The sequence below is a fragment of the Pyxicephalus adspersus genome, chromosome Z (assembly GCF_032062135.1).
Source record: "Pyxicephalus adspersus chromosome Z, UCB_Pads_2.0, whole genome shotgun sequence".
In the NCBI taxonomy this organism is placed as follows: domain Eukaryota; kingdom Metazoa; phylum Chordata; class Amphibia; order Anura; family Pyxicephalidae; genus Pyxicephalus; species Pyxicephalus adspersus.
Window position 1 is genome coordinate 24,076,970 of NC_092871.1, and position 26,693 is coordinate 24,103,662.

Sequence of the window (26,693 nt, forward strand, 5' to 3'; positions counted from 1 at the left end):
TACTGATGGCTGTTAAACTGTCTAGACATTACGGCCATCTGTTTGCCTGGTACAGTAGCCAATGGGGCTGTTTCTTGCCAGTTTGATTGGGCCAACAAATGTCATTCAGAGTTTATTCTAATTACGCAGCTGACAGGAAAGCTCTTCAGCTATCAGCTGGTTTCCTTTTTCGTCTTTCATAGATTGTGAGATATTAGAGTGTTTTATTGAACAATAAAATAAAATGATGACCTAGTGAAAGATGTATGGCATAGGAATCTGTAGTCAAGCAGCAATTTACTGTAATTTTTCAGCCTACTGAGGCACAATGAATGCAGGCAAAGCTTAATGGACTATATGGGATTTGTGACAGAACAGATAAATTGACTAGGTCTATAGATGTCATTTGAAATTTCTGTAAAAATGTTTACAAAAAAGTATAGAAACTTAGTGAAACCATGTACTGCCCAGTTCAGCAGAATAAAAATGCAGGATAAATGCAATACTAGAAGCACATATTTAAAACTAAAATAGTGACTTTAACGGCAGTGAAAGTTTTGTACAGATGGGTCATTGCTATATTTTTATGTATTTAACACTATTTAGGATCATTCATCTTTTGTATTAGTAAATACATGGTTCTAACCAGTTTTATATAATGTCTAAACTTATTTTTGAAGCTTGCGTCTTTGAGCTACCCAAGATATTGTGTACTGTTTCATAGAAAGGAATGACAATACATATACTTTCTGTACCGGCTTAAGGAGGCTGTGCAGTTATCTGCACCAGTTACGACATTACTGAGATACAAGTAGAAATAATGCCAAGCTTTCCAGCATTCAATTTCACGTTTTTGTTCTGATCACATGCTTAATGAAAGCCCATCTGGAACCCCCTTCTCTAAAGCATTTCAACTAAGCATTGGGCTTATTTATAGAGACTGTAAAACAATCCATATGAGAGAGTTTTTTCTGTTTTTGACTTGACTGTACGATACAGATAAAAACAAAAGCTGTTTGTGGCACATGAAATTGGCTATTAGTGCTAAGACAAAGGCTGGGGCTTAGTAGGGAGAGGCCCAGACTTATGAAATGGATGAAGAACTTTAACAAATATTTACTGTAAAAGCCAATGACTGCCATGCTGAAGGTGCACAGATGGTGCTTACATGAGCAAACAAAGGTTCATGCTGAAGAATGAAATGGTGAAGGTTCAGATTAAAAGATCTGATACTTTTATAGATGAGGCTAATTAAGACCATTCATATGCTTTCATGAGTAAAACATTACAATTCTGCTTCAAAAAATGTATAATAATACAGCAGCATGGAGTACATCATACCTAAAAGTACAGGTAGCCCCCAAGATAAGGACATCCGACATACATACCGGTACAACTACTAGATACGAATGGGGCTTCCCTGCTCACTCGTGTGCAGGAAAGAGGCTTGGAGGGGGTGGTTTGCATGACTTGCAGAAGAAATCTTTTGCTAAACAAAGCTGAGGTTTTGGGTGATCTTAAGAGCTGAGCTGATCTGTAGCATCTTGTACCTCTTTAATGAGCAAGACAAACTCTGCAGTTGTTTCTTTTTACATATCGAAGCACAGCTTGCTCCAGAAGGTAATGAACTCACAGTGAGGATTTTATATAGAAAAGAAATCCAAGTGAGTTGCAATGTTGGATAAAAAGGCAGCCACTACAGGAACCTCCTAAAGTATTGTATTAAAATACCTTATTACAGGTAGTCCCCGAGTTAAGGACATCTGACATACAGATGACTCCTAGTAACAAATAGCTTTGATAGGGGGAAGAGGGACGGTATTTGCATGACTTGAAGAAGAAATATTTTGCTAAACACAGCTGAGTCTGAGCTCTTTTCTTTTTGCATATCAAAGCACAGCTTGCTCCAGAAGGTAATGAATGTCTGGGCTCCAAAAAGTTTTTTTTTTTTGCTTTGTTTGTGACTAACTCACAGTGAGGATTTTATACAGTAACTGACACCACACTGCCTAATAATATGTTGAGACAAACATCTGACCTAACTGCAGTTCTTAAAATATTGTACCTGTTCTGACTTACATACAAATTCCGACTTACATACAAACCTACAGTCCGTAACTCATATGTAACCGTGGGACTACCTGTACGTTACATCTTTGTGCGTCGTATAAACTTCTTTCTTGCTGTTTCTTGCCAGACTGGATGTTCTTTTATGTGTCTGCATGAGTGCAACAGAATTACTAGATATCAATTTCTATATTTAATTGAAAGCAAGAATATAGAGGAGTGGAAAATCAGTTAAGGGTAAAAATGGGGAAGGGATTAAAAGGAGAGATAGTATAAGGAAAGCTATGTATTTCTAAACTTCACTGATCTCCCATCTCAAATAGAGATCATATCTTCCATAAGCATAATTAATATGAATCATTGTTGTATCGTCTGGGGTGAGGTTTGACTCCATAAAAATAGAATACATGCTTTAGCTACATTAAGTAAGTGGTGTAATAGAGCCTTTGGTATCTTTTCCTGGAGAATGTGAATATATGCTAAGGGCTAGTTTTGGTTTGTTATGAATAGAAATGTCTGTGAGTTTATGTATGTCTGCCACCTATGACCAAAAAGAGGGTAGATCGGGCATTTATAAAATATTAGAAGCAGACTGCAAGTGTGAAATCAACTTTACCAGCATTCATCATCCAAATACACAAAGGTACATTTTTTTTTAAATCTTGGGTACCCAGTACCATCGAGAAAGGAGCATATAGTTAAATTCTTGATACGCGTTACTGATGGAAACCTTATGGCCTAACTAAGGTGTTGGGGGGGGGGGGGGTGCTATATTGAGGCCACGTTCACATTTGTTCACAAAAACATGCAGTTAGGTAAATTGACTTTTGACTGTATTAAAGACATATGACTATGCTAGAGTCATTACATTTTGAGCCACTTTGAGAGACAGCTAGTGACAAGACTATGGGCTTTGTAAAGCACTGCATAATATTTTGGTGCAATATAAATACTGTGTAATATTAATAATAATAATAATAATAATAAATGGTAGGCACATTGGAGATGTCAGTGACAATATTGTTCTGTATTCATAAGAGAGTTTGTCTCTCAAAGGTTCATGGAGCCACCGCTTGAGCTTTTTCTGCCTTGGGATAAAGCCCCATGAAAATCTAAAGGTTTTACTGTACAGATGTGAACACAAAAAAGAATCACTCTAGAACAGGTTGGAATGAGAGGCATGGTTTTTGTTTTTAAGGAATAAAGGTTTTAGAAAATTGTATAAAATCTTAAGTTATTTATTAAATTAATATTAAATTATTCTGTGGATTCAATACAACTGGAGTTCAAGCACTTTGCATTCTAAAAGATATTAACCTCCCTAGCGGTATTCCTGAATGTGTCTCGGGGTTAATTTTCAGTACCAAAAGCGGTAACCCCGAGCCACACTCGAGGTGGCATTGTAATGGGCTTACCTGGACCTCACAAGCACGTCGAGTCCTCCGGTGATACCCTCCCGGCATCTGTGTGCCCTGGCCTCGTGTCCCTGGCGTGATCAATGGGACATGTGCGGATGCAGCGGCAGTGCTCTGGGGGGCGTGACCTGGTGGTAAATTTAAAAGAATGTACCACTTGAAATTTACTGACCTAATCAGACTGCCAGGGAGGGTAATGCTACAGGGTTCTTGTTTAAAGGTCATGTGCCACTCTCAATTATTATTATTATTATTACACAGTATTTATATAGCGCCATCATATTACACAGCACTGTACAAAGCCCATAGTCATGTCACTAACTGTCCCTGAAAGGGGCTCACAATCTAATGTCCCTACTATAGTCATATGTCATTAATACAGTCTAAGGTCAATTTAGGGGGAAGCCAATTAACCTAACTGCATGTTTTTGGGATGTGGGAGGAAACCGGAGTACCCGGAGGAAACCCACGCAGACATAGGGAGAACCTGCAAACTCCATGCAGATAGTGTCCTGGCTGGGATTCGAACTTAGGACCTAGCGCTGCAAAGGCCAGAGCCCTGAGCCACCGTGCTGCCCATGCTGCTCAACTCTACCATAGCAAGAGGAAACCGGCATAGAGACACCTAAGGTTTATAGTTGTTCACAGAAATCTTGAAAATCCATTTTGTAATAGGCACTGGAGGGAAAAAAACAACTGTACATAGGTAAAAGTCTGATCCACCTTTAGAAAATGACTTTTAGTGGAATCAATTTGCTGTGTTTTGTTACATGCTAAAAAGAGATTTATGTTTTTCAGGAAATATTGCATAAACAAATATAAAATGCAGATTTTGAAAAAATATATTATGTAAATATTTATTTTAATTATTATCTTCAATGATATCGGTATTGGCTCAATTCATGCCAGGTCTGATTACAATACATAAATAGTTGCTAATTCTATTCATTACACTGCAATCCTCTAATTCATTAGCTGAAGCTAAAAACAGCATCATTATATTTATTTTCTGGATGTCTAATGATAGAGCTTTGATGGGTCAGAGCAGTACACTGAAGGGCATGATACGGAACACACTGCAAAGGTCAATGTACTACAAAGCAGACAAGCTGAAATACAACATTTTTGTAATGTAGTTCTATGTACAAGAAAATTTAACTCACAAGTGAAGGTCAGAGCAACAAAGTGAAGTCAGATTTCATAAACTTCACATTCGCCAGAGCAATTATGGTAAATCATTTTAAGTTAGTAAAAAAAAAAAGTTGATTGATATGCTTTCCAAAAAATATTAGATTAAATATATATATATATTTTTTTTAAATTCAACAGAGTAATTTTTAAACTTTAAAGTTTTCTAGAGTACATTTAGAAAAATACATTTTAGGTGGTTTAAAAATGTTAAAGATGATCTATCACCAAAATCTTGACTTTACATAAAAGGGTAGATAATCTTTTTATATAAAGAATAAATTATTATTTTTTTTTTTTAAAAAGGGGAAGCTCCTCCACTTCTGTCTTTACTGCCACGGCATAAACTCCTGGGATTCATATGTCAGATTGATATGGTTTCAAAACTAAACCAAAAATTTAGACATGAAAAACAGGTATTTTAGATGTTTAATAATTAACTTTGAGCTATTTAATTGTGTTTTGTTTTTGGAAGGAATATTTAGCAAAAATAGGCGGAAACGTTTTCCAACTGTTCAGCCTTCGGCTAGCCCTCTCACTGACCTAATAATCTACCAATCTACTACTGTTAGCTTTGGGTTTATGTTTCTGAATCAGAAATTATCCCAAACTTAACTTTGTTTAATCCTTTTTTTCAAGTCAGGTGACCGTATTCCCCCCCCCATAAATAAATGGCTGTTTGCTTGCCTTTGACCATGATGCACATTTGCACTATAAATAAATCTTTAAGATACAGGCCTACAGTATTAAATCATTTTATTTGTTAGTATGCCATCTTTAATTATACATCATTGAGAACTGGCAGGACGTATTTGTAAAGTTGTGAGATTTTGTGATTCTCTGGCCCTGATTTATGAAAGCTCTTTAGGACTGGAGAGGATACATGTTTATCAGTAAACCTGGGCGATCCAGCAAACCTGGAATAGATCTGGTCTAGGATTGAAAACATTTGCTAACAGATAGCAAATGACTTTTAAGAAATCCATTCCAAGTGCAGGATCACCCAGTTTTACTGAAAAAAGTGTATCCTCTCTAGCCCTGGAGATCTTTTATAAATTAGGCTACATTTAGTGGGCCTGATTTAACAAATATGCCCAAGAAAAAGATAGACTATCATGGAAAAACGTGGGTGGTCAAGCAAACAAAAAAATTGTCATTTCTTGGCAAATATTTTCAATCCTGAGCCAGAGCCATTCCAGGTTTCTGGGTCACTCAGGTTCTACTATGATACTCTATCTTCTCCAGTCTTCAAGAGCTTTAACAAATCAGGCCAGTGTCTAATGATGTAGCCTACCCTGAAGGTAATACCAGTGCCAAGGCTAGCCGTTTTATGTTTTTTTTCTGATGTAAAATTATTCATGACAAATTTAAATATTTATTGGTCAGATAAGATACATTTAAATATTACATTATAATACATTTTTTATGTATTTTATGCACTTGCTTAAAGGTCTTGCAAATAAAAATATTGCTACAACCTTTATTACATATCAGTCATTTCCTATTAAAAATACATTTTTAAGTTTCTTAAATAAAGTTTCTTTGATCTCGCATGTCCAAATTTTTATTAGAAATGTGTTATGTGGAATCACACATACCTTTCAATTTCATAGTTTATAAGGTTTCACCTTCTCAAAATGTTCAAGGTTAAACTGTTCAGTTATAAGACAAGTTGCCAGTTTCATTTAAACGTTATATTTCAAGAAGTCACAGGAGCATGTCAAGAACAAGGCAACCGCTACCAGGATACTGCAGATGATTTTAGAGTACGTCACAAAGTTCAACTTCAATTACACTACATTACACACCTTTAACTTAAATTTGACAAAAATAATGAAAGAAATTGTTGAACATGGTTGATCGAGTAAATAAATACAAATGTAATTTAGGTTTCTAAGATTTCAAATGTTTTATGAAAAAAAATAATATACAAAACGTCAAAATAATTAACTGTACATGAAAAACAAATGGAATTGCAATTTTATCTGTTCAGATCTATACACTTTTTATGATATTAATATTTAAGAATGTAAAGGCAAACTGCTAAATAAACAGTTGGATTGGATATATGAAATTAATTTTGTTTCCAAATGAGTTTGTATTTTTATGCATCCCATCATGAGCTTTACCAGACAGGTTGATGACATGTCTGATCTACTAAGCTAGTGTTTCTCAACTTTTTTAATGTGGAGGAACCCTTGAAAAAAGTTTCGGGTCTTCAGGGAACCCCTTCTATAAAATTATCCACAGCTCACAGTACATTAGCATGGTGGTCATTTGGAGGAATACCTCTTAAATTGCTGGCCATTGGTGAGAACTTTCATCCACACAGATCATTGGTGTCAGTTGAACTGACCTGTGAGGCACAGATTGCTCAAGGAACACCCTAAATCCTCTGGAGGAATCCTAGGTGAGAAACCCTGTTCTAAGCAGTACAGCTTGGTCGCCCAGAGATTGGACAGTAAGGGTAAAATAACTGCATAGTGATAAGTTATTATTCTAATCCAGGGGTCCCCAACCACCGGTCCCTCTGACAGATGGACTGTGAGCACTTAGACCAGTGGTGGTCCGTGGCTGTGGCCTGTGCACGTCCCAGCGGGGTCCTTCTCCTGCTTGGGGGGACGCACTGGCCAGAGCCGCAGACCATGTCTTCCGTACGGATTGCAGGCTGAGGGTGGTTGGTGGGTCATGTCTCTGGACACAACCTGCCCACTCTACCATCACAGGCTCTGGGGGAATTTACTTCCCCTTTGCGTGACACATGGCTCCCTGTGCATGTACGGCTTGGAGTCTGAAGATTTAGTGGTCGGCGAGCTCCAGAAGGTTGGGTACCACTGTTCTAATCACTCTGCCCTCTACTGTTGTAAGGATGTTACTTCCTTGCTAGCTCATGTGCACTGCAGCACAACTGATTGGCTCCTAGTGTTGCCCCTCTTTCTACCAGCGTGACCAGTGCTGTGCATAGGACAAATCTAAATCAAATACATACACTAGTTGCATTTAAAATATACAGTATTTTTTTTTATTAAGATTTACTCTTTTTTTAAACTGGATTTCTGCTGTGAACTTTTCAGTTTCATTATTTTTATAATAGAACTATTGGTATATCTGTCCAAGACATCCAGAACAATGTATAATTATGAATTTCTCCTACTCTTGTAACTAACATTCTCCTTCTACATGTGTTGGAATAAACAAACAGCATGATTACTGATGAAACAGTGAAACCTGGACTAAGGAAATAAAGTTCAAAGGAAGAAGCCAAGTAGTGACGGGGTCATGCTGACATCTGTCTAATTTTCAAATGAACTATCTTGGGTATTTAATTCTTGTTTTGCCAGATTTCCAATAGGGATTTGTGACTCAAAAACATTTTTATGACAATTGTCTGATAAGACATGCAGAGATATCAAACACATGTTTACTAAGAATAATGCCCTTTGCATACTATCCCTTATGTATGTACTGCATTCTTTACTGAGTCTTTTAATTTCTCCCTACAACTATCTTTGAACACAACAGGAAATCAATGTTTTATTTCAGGGTACATTGCTGTTCTCCCTATGACTTGGAGAAAATGAACAGTTTCATCAGTTTAGTAAGGATCTTTAATTACCCAGTCTGAAATAAAATTTTGATTGTAATGTTTAAACTTAGTTTAAGACACACAATCAGATATGCAGACACATAGACATTATATTAACAATCTCCACTGTGTTAGTGTTACCTTTTCTTTTCTCTTAGGGGAAGTGTAAAGTGTCAAAATATGACAATGCAGCCCTAAAGGTCCCAGAGTTAAAATATAAGCTGGGAGAAAAACGGGACTTTTAAAGGTCAAAGTAGATACACGTTTGATGTTTTAAAACATATCAATTTATTTCAAATACATTTATGAATACAGATACAGTGGGCCTTATGTATTAAAGTTCCCCAAGCCTGGAGAGGATACACTTTCATAAGTGAAGCTGGGCTGATCCATGTGTAAAACTTGCGTCCTAAATCATTTTTTTTACAGTCAGAGCCCCATTAATCCTGACTTTGTCAGAAAAAACATCCATTGATGTAAAAACCTGTTCAGTATATTCAGGTGTTCTCATTTTTTAGGCACAAAATTGTGTTAAAACTAGACCTGACCAATTGAAGAACCCCAGACTGTAACACTGCCCCCACAGGCTGGGGATTTGTTTGGCCAAGTGGTGTATTTATTTTCATACTATATGAATAAGAAGGAAATGACAAAGAATGTGTTTAGTGTCATCTCAAATTTTTCTCACAGATTGCAGTGTTTATAAATGTGCAATAAATTTGCTAACTGCTTCCTACTATGTGTATATTCACTTATAATACGCTACAGATCATGGTAGTTTAATGTATCAGATCATGCCAAATTCAATGGGATTTTATTCTATTTGTTATGAGTAATAAAAAATGCTTTTAAAATTGTATTTAAAAAGCCAAAGGTAGAAAATTTATTAAATAAATTGTTAGGGTTTACTCTTGTACAATGTCAGCTATATATCTTTCCTTTTTCTTTCCTTACACTGGGAAAGTGTATGATAATAATATTACGAAATAAAGTGATATTGTTCTTCATTATGATTTAGTATTTTTATGAATATTTAAGCAATAAAGTTTGTTTCCTTCCACTTATGAGACTTTATTCCTATAGCCCCTACAGAGACCACATTCTTGGATGACACTCCACCCTGAGAACCCGTGGGAACCGGCATCTATACAACCTACCACATCCCTGCCAACAATTTCAGTTGGATTAAATCTAGTTTGGATCATGTGACCATAGTCATGAAAGCCCAAAGTCAGAAGTTACGACAAGATGGCTGGAGTGCTACCCACATAAACTTCATATGCAGCCATTACACAAGGCCCGGCAACTAGTAAGTACTAAAATATCAATATAGGTCATTAGGATGATGCAAAGATATATAAATAGGTATAACTTTATTTAAAGGTCTGTTGTAGTTTTTTGATTTTGTGTAGAGCTGTGCTCTGTTGTTCATATCGTAAATATGGCTCTATAATTCAGTTAATGTAACATTCACCCAACATTTACAGGTGGTTAATCACTACTTCTAATTTAAAACACATCCATCAAGAAGATCAATCTACTGCTTTTTCTTTGAAGCACACCATCGATTTCTAGGCCATTGAAGCTCCTTTCAGCATGAAGTAGAACTAAACTTACTGATTTCACTGTTTCCCAACAACAATTGTTGGAAATGTTAAATAGATGTTATTAAATCCTTGCTCAATATTGCTTTCTGCAGTGTTTTAAGTTACATTATACCTACAATTAGGAAAAAGTGTAAACCATACTTATTAAAGCTTCCCAAGACAAAAAAAAAGTTGGCCTTTGATTGGAGAACCCTGTTGATCCAAAAAAGCTGGAATTTATTTCCTGAAACCCACTTGCTATAAGTTGGCAAATATTTTCAGTCTTGAACCAAATCCATTCTGGGATTGCTAGATCACCCAGATTCTCCCATAAGTGTCCATCTGCTCTAGTCCTGCAAGGAATACCTTTGGTGATAACTTTTGCAATTGCCTATGTGATGATGTCAGCTCTCAACTGCTTTCAAGATCTCAAATGCTGGTGGGTTTGGGTCACAGGTGATCGTTTATGCAGTGCCATGTCAAGTGCACTTTTTTACATACAAAGATAGTGCTGTCCTTGGTGGAGTTGCAGCATGAAATGGTTCCAAGATGAGTATATTGATTTTTAAATGTCCAAGCCTATCAGTTCTGAACAAGAATGCAAATTTAGAGTTATTTCTACTGAAACAAAAAACCCTATACCAAAAGTTGTATTTTCTGAGTCTGAGCATATATAGTAGTTTCTAATCGATGCAATTTAGATTTCATTTTCGGTGTCACTGTATATGCATCTACAATCTATATGAATACATGGCATTTTATGAACTGGGATATCTAAGGTCATATCCAAAGGCAGAAGAATAATTTGTGACCGTGTAAGAAAATATCTCAAATCCATTACTGGTGATTTCATTAAAAAATGCCTAGATTAATTTGTCGGAGCTGATAATCACAATACATACATCTCTGTAGGGGTAATTTTTGACGCATGGTCTCCCTTTCTATAACCACGGACCTTCAATCCTTTCCATATCAGTGAAAGTGAATATTGTCCTGCACCATTTTATATAAAAAAAAATGTTTTGCTGAAGTTATAAAACTTTTTTTCATTTAGTTTCTTCAAAACTTTATGCAGGTATATTCTCAGTAAGTTTGGTCACCATTGTTTCTATTCCATGTAACATATTGCTTATGTCATCACACCTGAAAAAATATTGCTATCTCTTTATTGAGCTTTTTAATCAATCTGTATATTGAAAACGTAACTTTAACATACATTTAAACTTGATTATTTAACCAAAACCTGAAATCTTAAGCCTAGATTTATCCTTTATTACTATTCTACAGCACATATATTTAACAGCTAATACTATTGAAGATTTTTTCATCTCCAAAATGAATCTCACAGAATCTTTGCATTCATATCATTGCAAAAAAAATTCCACAATAATGTTATAGAAAAAAAAAATAAATAAAGATGATACTGTAATATTCGTTTCAGACATCTGTACATTGCTACTGGTTAGTGTTCTATGATCCAATTTACTGTAAGCCATTTTAGTATATTTTATCCAAGCTTAGCAGAAGTAGAAGGCTGCATTTGATAAATTCCAGAAATACAGCAAAATACACAATAGAAATACCCATATATGAACAATTCTAGCTGCCAAGGTATTTGTAATTGTGTCCAGTCATTCTTCTGATCCATGAACACCTGTCGGGTTGTTGACCTAATTTTCTGAAATGAAATTTTGCAGCTTTTGATTGGATAAATGGCAACTAATGACTGATGATTAATCACCCTGATTTTCATACCATCAATGACAAGTCTCTTGTGGCTCATTGTACTGTTCTTCACTGTCTTAGTATAAAGTGAAATTTTATATGGAATTTTATGAGGCTGAAACCGAGATATTTTCAGTTTTTTTTTACAGACATTACAAACATGTAAAATTGATTATTTTCATTATAATTTTATTGTTTTATAAGACATCTATTTGGGTTACAATTCATTTTTATTTGAGGTTGATCTTTAACAATTGAATTTAGCACCATTGCTACTCAATGGAAGACATGAATCTGAATACATAATACAAGAATAATATGTTGATTTAGCTATTAAATTTAGGTGAATGTCTATGAAGGAACTGAAGTGACTTTTCCAACTATTTCTCTCTGGAAAATTACGGCCACAATCTGATTGATTGCTCTGGGCGATATTTTTATTTTATTGTTCATTTAGCTATCCATGTAGCCATACAAGTCCATAGAGAAATAGATTTCCAAAATACTGGTAAATGATTTATTTTTTATTGGTCACAGGACTGTTTACACACAGATGGATCTGGCAGACTTTTTTAGCTGAAAAGGTCATCTCTTCTGTCCAACATGCACCTGTTCTATTTACTATGATGTTGGCCGGGCAGACAACAGCAGTTATTAAACACACAGACTCTGTTGACCAATAGCCAAATGAAAAGTTCACAACGTAATTGTCACATGGAATATCAGTATGTTGAAGAGGAAAGTTGTTTTTTTGCTTTTATAAAAGGTCAAGAAGACAGTAAATGAAAAAGACTTGTCTTTGATATTGGAACACAAAATACAGATATCTGAAAAATAATTGTGCTACTCTGTATGGTCAATAAAAATTCATGCAGTTTATATATGATCATTAATGAATATAATGAAAGCGATGAAAGTGCAAAGACAATTACAGGTTTCGATTGCAACAAAGGCACTGTCATTTTTTGACATATATATATATATATATATGAAAATAAATATTAATAATAATAATACTATATATATATATATATATATATATATCCTTTTTGTTCACATATGCTTCTATTGAAGTATGTCAAAGTAGTCAAAAACAGCACACCCCCAACCTAAACATTCAAACCTGACCCTTACCCAGGATTTTAGCTTGGGTGGCTAGGAAAGGTAGGGCAGCAAATGTGCAGACCGCCTTCATTTCTTGTCCCAGACCACATGTCTTGCAAGCCGGGGGGCCAGATATTCACACCCCAAGGGAATAGGTATATATAGATACATTTCTATACAGCCCAGAAACAGTTCAATGTAAATAAATACAGTACACTAATAAATTTAAAAAAGTTAAATATTTGTGACAAGGCAGATCCCTATTGAAAAAAGGGAGAGACAATATCCCTTCTGCAATAAGCAATCTTACTTGCCTGATCATTTTGTGTATGCAAGGCTTCTCTGGGGTTGGCGGGACTGAAAAAATTCCCAGCCCCGGCCAATTAAAATGGGCAAAGATTGAAACAAAGAAGAGAACAAGGAAGAAGATAGCAGTGCCCACAATGGAACTAAGACAGGTGAGTAAAAACAGGGGTTAGTTCAATTGTATTACACCTAAAAAAAAATCTAGCATTATCTATGTCATCTGGTGATGTAAATCCACATCAGTCAATGTCCAGTGATCCAAAATCCCGTAAATCCTTGTAACAAATTGGAGGTTCATGCCACAGAGTTCACCATTCAAGTAGCCAGTCAATGTGGTAAGAAATAGTTAATGAAAAGGGAATCACACTTTAAGTCCCCTAATATCAAATTGTCTGAAAAGCACTCAACCAGAATAAGTCAGCTGTAGATAGTCCAGCTCATCAACTCTTGTTGGGATTAAAGAAACACAGCTGGAGGGAAGGAAGTTAATAGAAAAGGGAATCCATGCAACCAAAGAAATCAACCTTCACTGTAACATCAAAAGCTCCAAAAAAAGCTCCCAAAGCCTCACAGGGTCCTCATAGAACCTCAAAGCAGTCTCCGATTTCTAGTAGGCTTATACACTAAAGCATTGTGAAAGAGCAAACCTAGAGTCCTCAGTACACGTTTAATTACATTTCAGATGATAAATTATTTAAAAAACAATGCCTGTTCTTTGTAATGTCTTTTGTTCTTTGGATTCAATTGAAATGCAACTAAGAATTAAATGTGTCCCTGACTTCATAATAAGCATCCATTCTCAATTTTACCATTTTCTGACAAGCTTTGACTGAACCTGATTCTAAGTGAAAAAAGGGAGAAGAGGTTAAAGCAGACCTAAACTCAAATTTTCACTTTACATAAAAGGGTAGACCACCCTTTTATATAAAGTAAAAATATAGAATTTTTTTTAACTGCGACACCTATTTTAAAAAAAAAAAAAAATTACCACGGTTAACAAGACTGAATGGGAGCGCAAAGCCCCCGGGATACCTATGTCACGCATCCCAGGAGGCTCCTGGCTGCTCCTTTGAGATTGGGCATGTCCAGATAGGCCATTTACACCGAGGGGACTGAGATGCCGATCTCATAATTGTGCAGTGAGATTGGCACTTTTTTACCCCCTTTGCAGCAGACTACGTCACACGATCTCGCTCCTGCGCAGTGCAAGATCAGGTGACATAACCAAGAAGGAAGAAGAAGGCCAAAGATGGTGGCGCCTGGACGATGGAGAACTCCAGGACAGTGCGGGACCCGATCGAGGACTTTTCGAGTGCAATGGAGGGATTTGTGGAATTAAAGACATTTTTGGTTGAATTGACTAGGGTAAGATTGGGTCTTTTGTCTAATTTTCATCATTACCCGTATCCCTGCTGGGAAGATTTGGCCCTATACTTGACCTGGACCCATTTGTCACTGAGTAAAGGGAAACATTAAAATATTTTGATAGGGATAGAGAATGATGGAGACTCTACTTCTCTTTTGTAGAAATTTCTGCCTCCCAAGCAGGACACAGGCTGCAAATTATAACCCAATTAGGTTTTTACCCATTCCCTAGTATATCTACATAGAAAAAGGCGCTCAGTCATTCACTGCTTAAAGAACCAATATCTGCAGATCTGAGTGAGTAGTAGCAGTTAGGAATGAGCAAGCAAAATTTTAAAATTTGTTCTCGCGGCCAATCGGGCTGTTCTCGCTTACCAAACATATAAGAACGGCCTGTGTAAATTCGTCCGTCGAGATCAAATTCTTTTGGGACCTGCAAGAACAATCACCTGCCCTTGCAGCCCTGTAGTATGTGTTCTTGGATAGAGATTCTCCATCCAAGAACACAAAAGTCCCGTGGCTGTGCTCATCATGATCAAATGCAGCCGTGGGAATCATCCTGTGCTCGATCCCCAGGCACTAGACGTTAAAAGCAGGCAAGCCCTCATTTAACTTCTAGTGCCCGGGGATCGCGCACAGGAGGATTCCCATGGCTGCAATCTCTATCCAAGAACACATACTACAGGGCTGCAAGGACAGGTGATTGTTCTTGCAGGTCCCAAAGGAATTGCAGCCCCAGTACTCCTCCTGTAATGATTTCCTCGATCTTCCGATGGATCTGCAAAACCAGGTCGCCGAAACTTCACGGACCCATCAGCTGTTCGAGGAAATTTTTTCGAGAATGTCAGAGGCATTCTCGCTTATCCCTAGTAGCAGTGAGTAGTACTAAACCACTCACTTCCGTCCCTTCATTCTCTATGACGCTGCCATGGGTAGAAGCTACTTGTAGAAGGTGCTTTTCACCTTCTTACAGATGCTCATCAATTTCTACTTTTGCAAACAGAACTAAATCTTCTATCCTAACATGTGACTTTAGTGTAAAGAAGGTTAAAGCACAACCCTAATATAAGACCTACATACAAGTGCCCTGTTTACTGATTAAATCATTGGTTATTTTGTTTGGACAAACAGCCTTTTATAATATATTCATGTGTTATATAGCCAGAGAGTGACATTGAAAGTCAGAGTCTGCAGTTTTCTGCATAAGCTCTCCAGCTTTTTCCTGCTATGAATATGAATCAATACGCTAGTCTGTCTCATTGTTTTAAATTACATGCACAATCTGAGCAGAAAAAAAGATTTCATCAGTTGCAAATTTCAATATACACACATAAAGTTATAAAGCAAACACTGTTACTATAGAGATAACATAATAAAACCAGTGGGTAACTGGGAGCTTGGCATGATTTCTTGAATACTGATTACATGCACATATGGGATTTTTATTGTTTTAGGCTTATATTACTATAACTAAGAATCTTAACAATTGGGTGATTTATTGTATTATTGCCTTGAACTGGCCATGTGGAATCTATGATTTGACACCAAGTCTCCATATTCATTTATTTATGATGTAAATAGGGTCCAAACAATTAAACTGAAATATACCAGTTTCCATTATCTTTTTTAGAGAAAACTCTGCTAATCTTAAAATACACATAACTTTGAAGTCTATTGACTCTGCATTTTCCAGTTACCCACACAATTTCCAAAAAGTGCTGGGGTAGGGGGTGGGTCAGGGGAATCTGTGGGAACATACCTCAAGTGAAAAAGGTGTATTTTCTGTCAAATGAAAGTAAAGCATGTGGCAAAAGGTAGCTGATAATTGTAAAAGATTGGATATTAGCTTATCAGTAACCCATTTAGAAAATACCATAAATCTAATATATATAGTCTGTATGTGTTAAAGTTTACTTAAATCTGATGTTACTGCAGATCTGCTACATTTAATTATGTTTTTATAAGTTAACATTTTATACTGAACTGAATGTTGTAGGAGATTGAATCTAACAATAACCCTGGCTTATTTTCATGTCCAGTGCAAAGAATGACTCCACGTTGTCCTCATTGTACATGCTGTGTGTATTTTTCTCATTTACACAGCGCATGCAATGTGGACATATTGGATGTCAAAAGCAACTAAATTAACCAAATATCGAGACTTCATTGCTGATCCTAATGTGATGTCAACAGGATTACCATGCAGAAAAGAACTTTTTAGATATATTTTTTTTCCAATAATAATCACTACGACCTAGGGGATTTATTTCCATTAATTACTCCCATAATATTTTGTAACATTCAGACAACACAACCATTATTATTTTTGTACTAGAAAAAAAATGATTATGGGATCTATCCTGAAGAGTAAAAGGAACGTTTGCATATTATATTTATTATTAGTATTGTGTACTTATGTATTGTAATTGCCTAGTGAAATTGCTTCTACTAATCTTTTATGCTATTTAGATGCAAATATTTACATAAATTCAGTTCTTGGTCTGTTTTGGTGTTTGAGGTACAAATCGAAACCGAAGCTTTCCCTGCCAACAAACAACCTTGGGCCCATTATTGTACACAGAGAGCAGCCCCAACTCCAAGGAAATACAAAATTATTTCATGCACTCTATTCTATTAATATATAAACTCCATATTTTTGTGATAATGGCGTTTTTACTGATATGTTTAATCGTTCTTCTCTAAAGTCAATGTATACCCTAAGGGTCTATTCACACCAAGCTGTTCACATGTGTTAACATCCACCAGCATAAATCACATAGCTGTGAATGGGTCCTAACTAAAAAATATTTTGTTGCCTGAAATGCTGTGTATCATAAACAATATCCAGTGTTTTATTAGATTACTTATTTTCCCCTATTTCCAATCTTTGTTATATATAATATGGTTGGTAAAATATGGAAACTGTTTATTTCCAGTTTTATTAAACTTTTAAGACACCAAAAGTTGGTTTTGTTTGTTGCAGTATTGTTTTTGTCCTGTATGCCTCCTGAGGAAGCAATGCTTGTGAAATGTGTTGAGAAATATAAAATTGGTTATCGTTATTGATATAATCTATGGAAAATTGTCAACTGATATCTCACATGTATGCCTTTTAATGAATAATACGTTTTTATAATTGATGTTGTTTTAAGAAAAATTACTTTTGATGCTTTAAATGTCCAATTAATCTGGAAAATCAACATTGTAGAAACTCTAACTATGGATGTGGCACCTGAATTTTATAGTTACCCCCCAAAACTGATAATTGTTTTAAAATATGGAAACTGTTTCATCATTGCATCTGGTCCTGAGGTTTACATAGCCTTGCCAGATAGAACCACCAGGCTTGTGACCTGACCTTTACCCGTTAGAGATAAAATTGAAAATTGTGAGTAGGCAGGTTCTTTATTGCAGAAAGGACAGGCCTTTTTAATAAAAGGAACTTACCTGTTTTGAAATAAAGTCACCTCTCCAATCTCCTTTTAAAGTCACCTTTACCTGTTCCTCTTCCGGGTTTGAGATCTTGATTGGCCAAGCTGGAATGACGCAACTCCCATACATGCCAATGGAAGTACTTTCATTTCCAGCAGCCAGCTATGTTGAGGTTGTACACCGAGCTGCACACGCAGATGCTTACACTATTTGCATTTTGAAATGCAATTTTTGTATTTGGAAAAAAACAAAAATGTTTTCATTGGTGTTTTTTATATCTGCCCAAAAGTGAGCTTTAAAATACTTGGTTGGTTTGTGCTCAGTTTAATATTGATTACAAATTGTCTTTTGTTGCCTTATAAAATATACCGCTGTTTTGAAAACAACAAGTATTGATTTGTATATCTGGCTCTCAGTTTAAAGACTGTGCTTCCACTGTGATCCGGTTCTCCCAAGAACTCTGTCCTTTATTCCTTGTGCTTGTTTTCCAAATGTGTTAACCTTTGTATGAAAAGTGATTTATTTTCACTGAGCTTTAGATAATGAATACCGATTTACTTTACACTTTACACCATAGAAATACCTGCACCCAAGGGAGCATGCAGTCTAATGTTGCTACCGTAGTTATACACACCTAACACCGAGACTTTTTTTGAGTGAAAACCAATTACTTTTACAAGCATGTTTTTGTAAATAACTGAAAGCATCTGGAGGAAAATATGCAAACATAGGGAGAATGTACAAACTCTTTCACATTGTTCGATAGACCCACTGTATCTTAAAGGATGATAGCTCACTAACAGGCAATGAAGATGCAAGGGAGGTTTGAGTCCACCACAGATGGACAGAGGAAGGAGCAGATAGTAGTCAGCAGGCTGATGGTCAGAACAGGAGGACAATGATCCAGTAAAGTACAAATCCTTTACAGTATGAACCAAGGCATGAATAGTCATACTAAAGAGACAGACAGGCTTCCACATAGGGTAGGAACAAACAGACAAACTTGTTGATCAGCCACAGAGTAGATCAGTGCTTCTCAACCTATTTGACATGGGAGGACCCCTTATTATGTCACAACAAACAGTACATTAGTGAGGTGGTCAGTGGGAAAAATGTCTCCTATGTTGCTGGCCAGTGGGAAGATTGCCACCCTTACAGACAGTATCAGTTAAACTGACCTGAGAGTGACAAGGTGCTCAAGGAACCCCTAACAACCTCTGGAGGAACCCGAAGCTTTCATGGTACTATGGTTTATTACCACTGCAGTAAAAGTTCAGCAGTCTAGTTAAACCTTCATGCTTAGTGTATAGGCATGTACAACAGAGACCCAAATTGTTGTTAAAGACAAAGTTTTAGGCAAATTAGTTCATTATTATTAATTAATGTTTAAGGTTAAGGTTAGGGATATAGTTTAATGGACACATTTTAGGGTATGTGTTAAGGGGGAGGGTTTGGTACAAGTTTATTTGTAGGTTTGGGTTAAGTGGAGTTAGGTTGAAGGTTATGTGTTACAGTCAAGTTAAAACGTACCTAAACTCAAGATTTTCATTTCTTCATTTTATATAAAAGGGAAGACAATATATGTAATAGGAAAATCTTAATCATTTTTTATTTTTTGACTGAATGGGAGCGCAGAGCCTCCCGGAATACCTATGTCACGCATCTCTGGAGGCTCTGGGTTCTTTTTCTGCCCATGCCCGAGATCTAGTACATGCACAGAAGGGCATAGCACAGCGGCTACCTCACCTGATCTCTGTGCAGTCTGAGATCGGGTGACGTGCCAAGAAGACCGAAGAAGAAGGCAAAAAAGAAGAATAAAAATGGCAGCACACAGCTCTTCCTCAGCACCAGGACGAAGAGGAATCCAAGGATGACGCAGGACAGGATTGCGGTCATTTTTTTGTTTTTGGTTTAGTTCCGTGTTAAAATTAGAATTAAAGGCTTTTGCAATTTAGGAATAATCTCTGCTTTAAGAATGAATTTAGGGAAATAGTATGTGTTGTTTGTGAATTATTGTTTTGCATACTATGCAAGGACCTATGAGAAGTTTTCTGACAATGCCCTCTAAGAATAGAGCTCTTTAATATACAGTATAAGGGCCAGAACAACCTATGAGATACAGAGTGCCTTTGTAGCTTTTAATCCTAAACAAAATAAACGTTTTAGAGAGCATTTAGTTCAATTATTTCTAGTATCATTTTAGACCTATTCTCTCCCTTTGTGAATAATAATATATTTCAATATATTCATATATTTTAAAAGCTTTTGTGTAGATTGCAATTACACTAGATGTTTATTTATCAGGAGGTAAGGCAGGCCTGACATTTGTTACGCCTTTTATGGGACATAATTAGGTATGTGCCCCCCCGTCTCTCCTTTTCCTGCCAGAGCAGTGCAGGGGAGGGAGGATGGTTGTGACTGGCTGCCAAATGACTTTGATTGGCCATACCCAATGAAACTATATGAGTGTGGTAATTATTATTATTTTTTTATGTATTTACAAAACATGACGTTTGTATTGCCTTGGGAAAAAAAGATCCTCTTCTGTTGATCTGGAACTCCTAAATATACATTTGTAATATTTCCCATTTTGTCTGTTAAACTAGAAAGTAGCAGAGTGATTTCTGGCCAGCAAATATGTAAAAGCATATCATTATATAAAATATAACAGAAAATGTTTCTCCCACAGTAGCAAATTAATTAGTTAGTTGAATCGTGTGGCAATATTTAGATTTACCATGTTGAATATTTTAAAATTAGGGAAGATTCTGTATAACTGAAATAATGAAGTAAAAAATTATACTGTTTCCAAAAAAATCTTGGTTGTATGACAGTCATCATTTTGTTCTGTCTCCAGCCTCTCCCTGGAAAAAAAGTTCTTTAAAAAAGTTATTGCAGTGGCTATTGTAGGGGGTAGAGACTTGATAGCTCTCTCCAAGGATGGTTGTTGATCCATTCCAGGTTTGCTGGATCACCCATCTTCACTGATGAATATGTATCCTTATTAATTATTATTTATTATTATTATTATTATTATTATTATTAATTATTATTATTAATTAATCCTTATTAATATATTTCTTGAAGATATGTCATAAAGGAATTAATTGTGTGTGTATACAAAAAAAAGTAAAAACCTTTGTACCTGTCCTTGTTTTAATAGAAAATATTAATAAATTATTACATTAAAATCATATATTGCATATGTAAATGTGACTTGCTTACACCTAATTCAGACACAATTTTAATATGTATATCTGGTGCTCAAGGGATTCCAATTAGTCTTCCTTATGTCAGTCTTGCACATTTAAATTTCTGCATGGTATCAGCATTTAATGAATGGATGCATTATTTCCAAATTATAATCACACAGATGTTTATTTATTTCCAGAAATATTCAAACATCTTGCTAAAAGAAGATACTGCTATGATTTTGCATAGTAACCGCTTTGGCGTGATCTTTTTATATAAGTTAAATATCCCAAACAGAAAACATCAGCTAAGTGTAAGGTTTAGTAAATGAACATTTTTTATAAGCTTATTTTCCGTAAAGTAGAACCAAATAAAAAAATAAAAATAAAAAAACTGCAGGCAGGCAGGTTCTATATTGCAGGAAATGTTCCTTGTGCTACGAAACATACTTACCTGCCTGTTCACATTTTTTCTGAAATGTCCAGCCAGCTGCCATGAATAGACGAACTCCTGTACATATACACAAGAATTACATAATTCCAGTCTGTCAATGCAGATGGTTACATATGTCAAACCTATAAGAGAACCGGGTATAAATTCCGGTGGGTTGCCTTATATTAAACCGGAAATAAACCCTGTTATACACTCACCTGTCCCCAATCTGTCGCAGGACACTGTTATTCTAATTTTGACAGCTCTAGGGAGCTTTCAGGCAGGTAAGATTGCTTATTGGAGAATGAACATTGCTGTTTTTGCAATAGGCCCTGCTTGGTCACAAATGTTTTAAGTGGAATTATAGTTCTACTTTAACAAAGACCCTATTATGCAGCTCCATGTAGTGTAGGATGGGCACACCATAAAGAAAATGCTGTTATTGCATTTCTTGTGTTTAACATATTGAATGAACATAATAATATAAATTCAATTTCCAATGCTTCGGTTCCATCTGGTTTATCTTGTGCTGTCTTTTTAAGGAAACGGCTCCTAAGGGAGGATTCTGTATGGTTATCATAAGTTTTTTTACTACTGTACACTTGGATAATAATATATGCTCATTCATTATGCTCATATGATTAAACGTGTGTTCTTTATGTTTTCAAGAAACTCGTAGATCTCAATTCAGTTCCTGAGGAAGTGGAGATAAATCTACGAAACGTATTGAACAAACAATATTTGAGACTTACCTATGTCGTATTTAAATGTTTTTTATTTATATATATAATTTTTAAATAAATAGCAATTGTAATTTAAAATGTATGTTTGTTACTTAAAAAATGGAATATAGGTGCAAAAAAAGTTTCCTTTTGCCCCTCAATTTGTATGTAATTTTTTATGATCAGGGATGTGACATTGTGAAAAGCTACTTTATTCACATTAGTAAAATAAGTAATTATATAACCTTAAAAAGGTGCAAGTTTGAACTTCAGAACTTCATTATTGTTGGTATTTGCAAATATAAGGTGACACTGTCACATTTTAAATTAATGACTGTTTCCTGTGAGGGGAAATGTGCTTGTCTTGCACAGACAAGCCTCTGTTCCTCTGTTTTAGCATTGCAGCCTCCACCAGTCTCCTTCAACATATGTGTGCAATGTTCAGAATGATATTTGTGGATCTGTTACACAATTTTAAGAACTAATTTAAGTAAATCAGGCAAAAGACCACCCTTTTAAATTTAAAGCGGACCTAAACTGAACATTTTTAATGTACATAATAGGGTAGACAACCATGTAATATATAAAGGAAAAATGCTTTATATTTTTTCAAGTGCAACCCCTTTTTTTTTAAAAAGAAAAAAAAGGGGTGCAGCACCTCCCCTTTCAGTATTGATTGGTGCTCAAGACTTTAAGGGAGCGCAGAGCCTCTCGGGATACCTACGTCATGCATCCCGTAAGGCTCTGAGTGCTCCTTCTGCGCATGCCCTAATCTTGGACATGCGTAGAAGGGGCATTTTTTCTATTGAGGGAAAGAGATGCAGATCTCACGCAAGCGCAATGAGATTTGCTCTTTTCTTTACCCTTTACAGCGGCTACATCACCTGTGCAGTGTGAGATCAGGTGAAGTGCCAAGAAGACAAGAAATAGACGGAACAGAAGACTGAAGATGGTGGCATCCAACGCTTCCTCAGCGCAGAGACAAAGAGGAATTTCAGGACAATGTGGAACCAGATCACTGGAAGGACCAGCGTCATCGAGGGGTCTGCAGGATTAAAGGTAAGTTTGATTTTTTTTTCAGTTTAGTTCCACTTTAGTAAAACACATAAGGTTGGTGATGTGCATTTAAATGATTAAATGTGTGTTGCAAATATATTAATTAGAAACTGACGCCCATTGATTATCTTAGGGGAGGACGACACTGTCTTTCATTTTTTGCATTCTGGAATTTGCTGTCTGTCTATAGGACTGGATGTGTGCTATGAGCCCTTGGTTCTGGTTGTGACACGATATTGATAACTACACAACACATCCAAAGATGTATAGGATACACTTACATAAACATGTCCTTGAATTAGGAATAAACCTATTATTTTTTCAATATGGTAAAAGTGATAACATGCAAATCCTCGTGCGGTGCTTTGATATAAAGGAATAATTTGCCAGTCATTCAGACATTATCTACCTGACATCTGCATTACGTTGTCTTTGCAATATTGCAGCTTTGTTAAGTTTTCCACACTGTTCTCCGCCTGTGTGTCACAAAGAGTAGACTTGATCATTTTTTTGTAAATCACTTCTTTGAAAACACAAAGAGCAAATTTTGCTGGTGTACAAATTGTCCTGATTAAAATAAAGCACAATGATGAGTCATTTATCTTTTTAACCTACATAACGTTTAATATTTTATGCTATTAAGTCTTTTATTATGCCTTAAGAATGTTTGTATCTTAAGAGGAACATTGCCCAGATGTACAATGTTTGATAGTGGATAATTAAAAAAAAGTTTATTTTATTGTGTTTATGTTTCTATATTATGAGAGCAAACCAATGAAATATTTCATCCATATGATTTTCAAATATTTTACTTTAGCCACATAAATACCTGTAGGAATAATGCTCCATGGGACGATTCTGGGAACACAGAGAATGTCAGTGACATTTGTGCAAGATTGATGAGATTGTTTTCCATGACCGATGAGATATCTGATGATCTTTAAACAAGATTTGTTGCTGTTTTGCAATGGTCCATTTTAGGTGGTTTAAACTTCCTTCAGGGACCATATTTCAGGAATTCAAAGTAAGGAGAAATACATAACATCTTGGAACAACAAAGGATGAACTTGAGCACAAAGTTATTTTGGAAACATTGATTACAAAGATCCAAACGTGAGGGGGTTATGAATTATTACTCTGCAGGAACTATTCCAAAGTAGATCACATCCATTTCTTGCTACATAGACAGTATAACTCCTTTAGCAAATCAACCCAAATGAAACAAGCTGAACGTATACAAGTGGGTTCCACGGTGATCTTGTGCTTCAAAGACCTTCTATGTTGCAGTGACTTTGCTACTCTGTTTACCATTTGTGCTCCAGTGACCCTGTGTGTTTTAGTGGTCCGTTTGCTCCTAAGATGTTTGGTTTGATAGCTGATCACATGCGCAGCATCATGGCAACTGCAAATTTTCAGAAGAAGTGGATAGAAGGGTTTAATCCCACTGTATAAATTGTTACAAGCTGTTACCCAGAGACTTCTTTTATATCTTGGTGTAGATTTCACCTTTAAATCTCGGCTTTGTTTTCCCTACGTATCACATTTTTGTTGTTGTAATACCTAGATTGGAGTGGTCTTACTTCTCTTGTATTCACTATGATATATAGGGAGTAAAGACAAATGTAAAAATTCAAGAAGTTAATTGGATAGATCTTATTCCTTGGATCCCTAAAAGACTGAAATGGTATTTTTCTGTAAAGGTTCTCATTTTTCCAGGAAATGTTTATCTAGTAGTAGGTAATCATTTTCAAATGAACTTGTTCTTGTGACGTTAAAGAAGCAGCTGGGAAAGTTGCGAATCCTCTTGAATATTATGGGAGCAAGTCCAAAGAAAGTGGAACATTCATTAAAATAAAAAAATACCACTTACCTTTACATCTTCAGAGCCCTCCATTTGGTCCACTGCCATCCTGGATTCTTCCTTTGGACCAACACAGACGAAGTGCCGAGCACTGCCTTCTTTGTCCTTCTTCTGCCTACATCACATATTATCCTGTAAATATAAAAAATCCCAGTAGGTTCTGCACTCCCATTCAGTCTTTAATTGCTCAGCAGTAAAGACCGAAGGGAAGGGGACCCTTTTTTTAAAAAAAGCATTTTTACTTTTTATAAAAGGGTTATTTACCCCCTTATATAAAGTAAACATTGTGGTGACCGGTCTACTTTAAATGTGACTAACTACTTCTAGATATAAAATATTTCTATATTTGTTTAGCTAATATATATTGTTATATATTTATATTAAATATATTATTATTTATATATATAATAATTTATAATATATATATATATATATATATATATATATATATTTGATTTTACTCTGCAACTTCTACCATAATGTAGAGGTTTGGTTTTGGGTAGAAATAATTTTGCAATCTATATCCAGTTGAGGGGGTAGGGACTCAACATCTACCAAAAAGGAAAATGTTGGTCACATGGAATAACCCTTTAACCTGCATCCAACTTGAGGGCCTTGGACTGTTGGTTGAGAAGTACAAATCTAGAAAGTACTATGATACTTTCTTACTTTCTGTGAGCCATTAAATATGCACCACATGTTTGGAATCAAATGTTAAAAGTAACTTTGCATATTTTGTATTGTAATCCATTATAAACTATTGAAATAGATTCTAGTAAACTGCCTAAATGAATATCTACATTTAACACTCCAAGTTGCCCTAAGGTAGAGTAGATATAGTGTTTCATTTCACTATTGGCTCCCTATTAATAATGAATCCTCTTCTTCGTCCTAAGCCATGAAAGTTCATTGCCGTAACAAGTGCAGTTTTCTCTGCCTGTGGCCCATGCCCTCGTTCTCATTTTTGCACAACCTGGATGACACATTTTTATGGATATTTTGCACAGTCGCATTAATGTGCTCATGTCATATTTTATTCAATTTGTAAATCAGAGGTTGCCAGCTAAGCAGGAAAAGTTCTGTAAATTTAAGTAGACATAAAAATGGCCTTTAAATTCAGGTATGCATTATTAAAAAATAATAATGGGTTTTTCAAATAAACATTGATCTGTTGATGTACTAACCTTATGTAAGTCCATTCATGTTGCTATACAGAGGGACGACATGGCAGCATTATGAGCCAATTGGGCTTCACTGCATTGTACATTGCCTTTAATAAATATAGAGCTTTCTGATAGCAGAACAGATATAATCTGCTGCCCCTTCCTTTTCCAATCATAGTCTTAGCCAATTTTTTTGGGTGAAGAAAAATACATATTTAGTATCTCATTTATCTGAGCAGCTGAGTGGATATTTTTGAAGTGGTTTACCCTCTAAGAAATTATTACACCCAGAAAAACATCCACCCATATCAGTTAATTAGAACATCAGCAAAATGTCTGTGAATGCTTTTATTAGTATTTGTGTAACTTTTTTAAAATTGCTGGAATTTAGCTTTAAAATGCAATTGTATGCATGTCTCTTAGGTGGTGGATGGACAGGAAAAGTTTCTAAAATGTGTAAACTTTTTTGCCATTTTTTCATTATCTTGGAGGTACAGCAGACATCCCTTCTTTT

At 35.7% G+C, this 26,693-nt stretch overlaps 1 protein-coding gene across 1 annotated transcript in view; it reads left to right on the plus strand.

Annotated features, from left to right (window-relative positions):
* HTR2C (5-hydroxytryptamine receptor 2C) overlaps window positions 1-26,693 on the plus strand; it is a 305,993-nt gene that overhangs the window by 92,466 nt on the left and 186,834 nt on the right. Inside the window, exon 2 of the mRNA XM_072430653.1 lies at window positions 9,319-9,544. The gene's annotated coding sequence lies outside the window, so the exon portion shown is untranslated. The remainder of the gene's footprint in view (window positions 1-9,318; window positions 9,545-26,693) is intronic.